This window comes from Sinocyclocheilus grahami, unplaced genomic scaffold (assembly GCF_001515645.1).
Source record: "Sinocyclocheilus grahami isolate Dianchi unplaced genomic scaffold, SAMN03320097.WGS_v1.1 scaffold1247.1, whole genome shotgun sequence".
Classification (NCBI taxonomy): Eukaryota; Metazoa; Chordata; class Actinopteri; order Cypriniformes; family Cyprinidae; genus Sinocyclocheilus; species Sinocyclocheilus grahami.
In genome coordinates this window covers 143,206-150,422 of record NW_015506426.1, presented here as the reverse complement: position 1 = coordinate 150,422, position 7,217 = coordinate 143,206, and the positions used below count along the sequence as shown (strand labels likewise).

The following is a 7,217-nucleotide window of genomic DNA, read 5'->3' as shown; positions in this document are numbered from 1 at the left end:
AACACACGCGCACACACACACGCACACGCACACACACACACACACACACACACACTCACGCACACTCACGCGCGCACACACACTCACGCACACACGCACACGCGCGCACACACACACACACTCACACACACTCACGCACACTCACGCGCGCACACACACTCACGCACACGCACACGCGCGCACACACACACACACTCACGCACACACACACTCACGCACACACTCAAACACACACACACTCACACACACACACACACACACACACACACTCACACACACTCACTCACACACACACACACACACACACACACACTCACACACACTCACTCACACACACACACACACACACACACACACTCACACACACTCACTCACACACACACACACACACACACACACACTCACACACACTCACTCACACACACACACACACACACACACACACTCACACACACTCACTCACACACACACACACACACACACACACACTCACACACACTCACTCACACACACACACACACACACACACACACTCACACACACTCACTCACACACACACACACACACACACACACACTCACGCACACTCCCGCACACTCACGCGCGCACACACACTCACGCACACACGCACACGCTGACTATTTACCAGGTAAAGAGACAAACATTCCAGCAACTGAGCAACCAGAGAGAAAGACAGATGCAGAAACACAGAAAAACAGAGAGAGACAGACAGAAAAACCAACAGACAGACAGACAGACGGAAATACAGACAGAAAAACAAAGACAGGCAGACTGTTTTATATGTTTACATGTTTCTCCACACATATGTGACCCTGGACCACAAAACCTGTCATAAGGATCAATTTGTTTAAATTATATCTGAAAGATGTATGGTTTGTTAGGATCGGACAATATCTGAAAATCTGGAATCTGAGGGTGCAAAAAAATCTAAATATTGAGAAAATCATCTTTAAAGTTGTTCAGATGAAGTTCTTAGCAATGCATATTACTAATCAAACATTAAGTTTTGATATATTTACGGTAGGACATTTACTAAATATCTTCATGGAACATGATCTTTACTTAATATCCTAATGATTTTTGGCATAAAAGAGAAATGTATAATTGTGACCCATACAATGTATTGTTGGCTATTGCTACAAATATCCCCCAGCGACTTAACACTGCTTTTGTGCTGCAGGGACACAGATTCCAAGCTTTGGCAATATTGTATTTTTTACAGTCATGCCAATAAAGCGATTTTGAAGAGGAAAACTAACGTACCGTTGCTGGAAAGAGAACTAGAAAACAATCCGACAGTCAGTCAAGAGTTTGTAACACCAGGAGCGATTTACTGACATGCCTGGAAGCTCAGCTTTTGAGGTAAGGGCGGCTGTGGACCACTTTATTCCGCGTACTGACAGAAAAACAGTTCAACAAACCGCGGATAAAGTCACGGACAGCTCCTCAGATGATCAAGAAGGAGCTCCACACTTACCGCGCGTCTGCGGCACAGCTCCAGCTCCGGTGGCTGATGTTGTTGTTGTTGTTCGCGGATGGTTGTGTGTTTCTTCAGCGCCAGTCAGACGCACTAAATCCCTCTGAAACACGCAGAAAAAGCCTGTCGGAAACTTCCGCGGGCGGCGACACTCAACGCGGCAAATACCTCAAATGGCGGTTGCTATGATACTCAACGGTCACACTGTTCGGGGGCGCGAGGCGGCGCTCAAACCTAACGACTCCTTCGTAAGATTGATATAAATATAATAATGTAAACACATAACCCATAAGGGTTCTTATCTGACACACAAAAGGAATTTCTCTTCATGAATCTTTAAAAAATAATTTTTTTCAAATCCTCATCGCATCCTCACACTCGACTCTGATTGGTCCATCCCGAGCAGCGCAGAGAACAGTAACACGCTTTTGTTTTAAGAATCCACAATAATAATATTGTTACTGTTTAATTTATAATGTATATTAATTATTTGTATATTTATGTATCAGTTAAATGCACAAAACACCTCACTAATTATACTAATTAAAATATAAAACTATATAATATTAATAATAATATGATAATAAATAAACAATATATATTATTTTTTTCTATATCAATTAAATGAATTATTTGTATATTTATGTATCAGTTAAATGCACAAAACACCTCACTAATTATACTAATTAAAATATAAAACTATATAATATTAATAATAATATGATAATAAATAAACAATATATATATAATTTTTTTCTATATCAATTAAATGTACAAAAAGACCGCATTTATATAATATATTTTATTTTATATATTATTTATTAAGTATATATATTATATATTATTTCTTTAAAATATGTATTTATTTTATAAATATATATATGTATATATATAATTTATATTAATTAATATTTTTTTTCTATCAATTAAATGTATAAAAATACCACATTTATATAATATATATTATTTTATATATTTTTTTTATTATTATATCTCATATATTATATATTATTTCTTTAAAATATGTTTTTATTTTACATATATAATTTATTTTCTTTAATTCTATATATAATTTTTTTCTGTCAATTAAATGCACAAAAAAAACTCTATATGTGTGTGTGTGTGTGTGTGTGTGTGTGTGAGAGAGAGAGAGAGAGAGAGAGAGAGAGAGAGAGAGAGAGAGAGAGAGAGAGAGAGAGAGAGAGAGAGAGAGAGAGAGAGAGAGAGAGAGAGAGAGAGAGAGAGAGAGAGAGAGAGAGAGAGAGAGAGAGAGAGAGAGAGAGAGAGAGAGAGAGAGAGAGAGAGAGAGAGAGAGAGAGAGAGAGAGAGAGAGAGAGAGAGAGAGAGAGAGAGAGAGAGAGAGAGAGAGAGAGAGAGAGAGAGAGAGAGAGAGAGAGAGAGAGAGAGAGAGAGAGAGAGAGAGAGAGAGAGAGAGAGAGAGAGAGAGAGAGAGAGAGAGAGAGAGAGAGAGAGAGAGAGAGAGAGAGAGAGAGAGAGAGAGAGAGAGAGAGAGAGAGAGAGAGAGAGAGAGAGAGAGAGAGAGAGAGAGAGAGAGAGAGAGAGAGAGAGAGAGAGAGAGAGAGAGAGAGAGAGAGAGAGAGAGAGAGAGAGAGAGAGAGAGAGAGAGAGAGAGAGAGAGAGAGAGAGAGAGAGAGAGAGAGAGAGAGAGAGAGAGAGAGAGAGAGAGAGAGAGAGAGAGAGAGAGAGAGAGAGAGAGAGAGAGAGAGAGAGAGAGAGAGAGAGAGAGAGAGAGAGAGAGAGAGAGAGAGAGAGAGAGAGAGAGAGAGAGAGAGAGAGAGAGAGAGAGAGAGAGAGAGAGAGAGAGAGAGAGAGAGAGAGAGAGAGAGAGAGAGAGAGAGAGAGAGAGAGAGAGAGAGAGAGAGAGAGAGAGAGAGAGAGAGAGAGAGAGAGAGAGAGAGAGAGAGAGAGAGAGAGAGAGAGAGAGAGAGAGAGAGAGAGAGAGAGAGAGAGAGAGAGAGAGAGAGAGAGAGAGAGAGAGAGAGAGAGAGAGAGAGAGAGAGAGAGAGAGAGAGAGAGAGAGAGAGAGAGAGAGAGAGAGAGAGAGAGAGAGAGAGAGAGAGAGAGAGAGAGAGAGAGAGAGAGAGAGAGAGAGAGAGAGAGAGAGAGAGAGAGAGAGAGAGAGAGAGAGAGAGAGAGAGAGAGAGAGAGAGAGAGAGAGAGAGAGAGAGAGAGAGAGAGAGAGAGAGAGAGAGAGAGAGAGAGAGAGAGAGAGAGAGAGAGAGAGAGAGAGAGAGAGAGAGAGAGAGAGAGAGAGAGAGAGAGAGAGAGAGAGAGAGAGAGAGAGAGAGAGAGAGAGAGAGAGAGAGAGAGAGAGAGAGAGAGAGAGAGAGAGAGAGAGAGAGAGAGAGAGAGAGAGAGAGAGAGAGAGAGAGAGAGAGAGAGAGAGAGAGAGAGAGAGAGAGAGAGAGAGAGAGAGAGAGAGAGAGAGAGAGAGAGAGAGAGAGAGAGAGAGAGAGAGAGAGAGAGAGAGAGAGAGAGAGAGAGAGAGAGAGAGAGAGAGAGAGAGAGAGAGAGAGAGAGAGAGAGAGAGAGAGAGAGAGAGAGAGAGAGAGAGAGAGAGAGAGAGAGAGAGAGAGAGAGAGAGAGAGAGAGAGAGAGAGAGAGAGAGAGAGAGAGAGAGAGAGAGAGAGAGAGAGAGAGAGAGAGAGAGAGAGAGAGAGAGAGAGAGAGAGAGAGAGAGAGAGAGAGAGAGAGAGAGAGAGAGAGAGAGAGAGAGAGAGAGAGAGAGAGAGAGAGAGAGAGAGAGAGAGAGAGAGAGAGAGAGAGAGAGAGAGAGAGAGAGAGAGAGAGAGAGAGAGAGAGAGAGAGAGAGAGAGAGAGAGAGAGAGAGAGAGAGAGAGAGAGAGAGAGAGAGAGAGAGAGAGAGAGAGAGAGAGAGAGAGAGAGAGAGAGAGAGAGAGAGAGAGAGAGAGAGAGAGAGAGAGAGAGAGAGAGAGAGAGAGAGAGAGAGAGAGAGAGAGAGAGAGAGAGAGAGAGAGAGAGAGAGAGAGAGAGAGAGAGAGAGAGAGAGAGAGAGAGAGAGAGAGAGAGAGAGAGAGAGAGAGAGAGAGAGAGAGAGAGAGAGAGAGAGAGAGAGAGAGAGAGAGAGAGAGAGAGAGAGAGAGAGAGAGAGAGAGAGAGAGAGAGAGAGAGAGAGAGAGAGAGAGAGAGAGAGAGAGAGAGAGAGAGAGAGAGAGAGAGAGAGAGAGAGAGAGAGAGAGAGAGAGAGAGAGAGAGAGAGAGAGAGAGAGAGAGAGAGAGAGAGAGAGAGAGAGAGAGAGAGAGAGAGAGAGAGAGAGAGAGAGAGAGAGAGAGAGAGAGAGAGAGAGAGAGAGAGAGAGAGAGAGAGAGAGAGAGAGAGAGAGAGAGAGAGAGAGAGAGAGAGAGAGAGAGAGAGAGAGAGAGAGAGAGAGAGAGAGAGAGAGAGAGAGAGAGAGAGAGAGAGAGAGAGAGAGAGAGAGAGAGAGAGAGAGAGAGAGAGAGAGAGAGAGAGAGAGAGAGAGAGAGAGAGAGAGAGAGAGAGAGAGAGAGAGAGAGAGAGAGAGAGAGAGAGAGAGAGAGAGAGAGAGAGAGAGAGAGAGAGAGAGAGAGAGAGAGAGAGAGAGAGAGAGAGAGAGAGAGAGAGAGAGAGAGAGAGAGAGAGAGAGAGAGAGAGAGAGAGAGAGAGAGAGAGAGAGAGAGAGAGAGAGAGAGAGAGAGAGAGAGAGAGAGAGAGAGAGAGAGAGAGAGAGAGAGAGAGAGAGAGAGAGAGAGAGAGAGAGAGAGAGAGAGAGAGAGAGAGAGAGAGAGAGAGAGAGAGAGAGAGAGAGAGAGAGAGAGAGAGAGAGAGAGAGAGAGAGAGAGAGAGAGAGAGAGAGAGAGAGAGAGAGAGAGAGAGAGAGAGAGAGAGAGAGAGAGAGAGAGAGAGAGAGAGAGAGAGAGAGAGAGAGAGAGAGAGAGAGAGAGAGAGAGAGAGAGAGAGAGAGAGAGAGAGAGAGAGAGAGAGAGAGAGAGAGAGAGAGAGAGAGAGAGAGAGAGAGAGAGAGAGAGAGAGAGAGAGAGAGAGAGAGAGAGAGAGAGAGAGAGAGAGAGAGAGAGAGAGAGAGAGAGAGAGAGAGAGAGAGAGAGAGAGAGAGAGAGAGAGAGAGAGAGAGAGAGAGAGAGAGAGAGAGAGAGAGAGAGAGAGAGAGAGAGAGAGAGAGAGAGAGAGAGAGAGAGAGAGAGAGAGAGAGAGAGAGAGAGAGAGAGAGAGAGAGAGAGAGAGAGAGAGAGAGAGAGAGAGAGAGAGAGAGAGAGAGAGAGAGAGAGAGAGAGAGAGAGAGAGAGAGAGAGAGAGAGAGAGAGAGAGAGAGAGAGAGAGAGAGAGAGAGAGAGAGAGAGAGAGAGAGAGAGAGAGAGAGAGAGAGAGAGAGAGAGAGAGAGAGAGAGAGAGAGAGAGAGAGAGAGAGAGAGAGAGAGAGAGAGAGAGAGAGAGAGAGAGAGAGAGAGAGAGAGAGAGAGAGAGAGAGAGAGAGAGAGAGAGAGAGAGAGAGAGAGAGAGAGAGAGAGAGAGAGAGAGAGAGAGAGAGAGAGAGAGAGAGAGAGAGAGAGAGAGAGAGAGAGAGAGAGAGAGAGAGAGAGAGAGAGAGAGAGAGAGAGAGAGAGAGAGAGAGAGAGAGAGAGAGAGAGAGAGAGAGAGAGAGAGAGAGAGAGAGAGAGAGAGAGAGAGAGAGAGAGAGAGAGAGAGAGAGAGAGAGAGAGTGTGTGTGTGTGTGTGTGTGTGATTTAAAATATTTATTAACTTAATATAAATAATTTATATTATTTTTAAGTACTTTCTGTGTTGTAAACTTATAAATAGGAAACATTTATGTATTACATTCTGATAACGGCAGCATTACACGCGTTGGCCGACAGGCGGCGCTACAGAACTATGAGTGAATATTATATATTATATAGCTCTGTAAACACTTGCATTCTTACAACGCTATAAGTGTGTCCCATCAGGTGATGAAAGTTATACACACACTTGTGTTCTTCATGCTCACTTGAACACTTGGACCAAATACAGGAAATACGTCATAGAAGTAGTCAAGAGGTCAAGTGCAAAGACCGCAAGTGTGGGTATTTGGACAAGTGTGTGTTGTGATGGAATAGCTCACTGCATACAGCACAGCATATACTGCCTACTTCTGAAGTTTAGCATGCAGTATGCAATGACTTCAAACAGTAATGTGCTACATTTTTTCCTCATTACAATACAATACCTATTATTGTCAGAAATAAGAAAATGTAGCATTTGTAATTTTTTTTGTGCATAAGTGCGTCACAGTTGATGTCATCCCTGGTTCATTTGTCAAGTTGGTCAAGGCAACCGCATTGCATTATGGGACACGCTGCACATTTTGTAGTAGGTCATGCAGGTGTTCCCTTCATAGTGTGCACACTGCAAAAACAGTTTGGTATAGAACAGACATAATTTAAACAGTGAGACTGTACAGAGGCTGCAATGAAATGGTTAATCATCAGTTGTTTGTTTCATAAAGAGGTATAAAGTATGTTTTTGATCATCATCAGTAGTAATAGTGTGGGATGAGTGTGAGTCAGAGTCTAGCAGCCGGGAGGCTCGAATGCCTTGTGTGGGCGCTTTAACAGCTCACATCATCTGTTTGTGCTGTGGGAGGCTGGAGTGTGTGTGTGTGTGTGTGTGTGTCTGTGTGTGTGTGTGAGAGAGAGAGTGTGTGTCTGTGTGTGTGTGTGT

At 43.7% G+C, this 7,217-nt stretch overlaps 1 protein-coding gene across 2 annotated transcripts in view; it reads right to left on the bottom strand.

Moving 5' to 3' along the window:
- The window catches only part of LOC107568465 (arf-GAP with Rho-GAP domain, ANK repeat and PH domain-containing protein 1-like), a 34,098-nt gene extending 32,436 nt beyond the window's left edge, over positions 1-1,662 (bottom strand). For both annotated transcript variants that reach the window (XM_016254437.1, XM_016254436.1), the window contains exon 1: positions 1,499-1,662. The gene's annotated coding sequence lies outside the window, so the exon portion shown is untranslated. The remainder of the gene's footprint in view (positions 1-1,498) is intronic.
- Between the last annotated feature and the right edge of the window lie 5,555 nt (positions 1,663-7,217).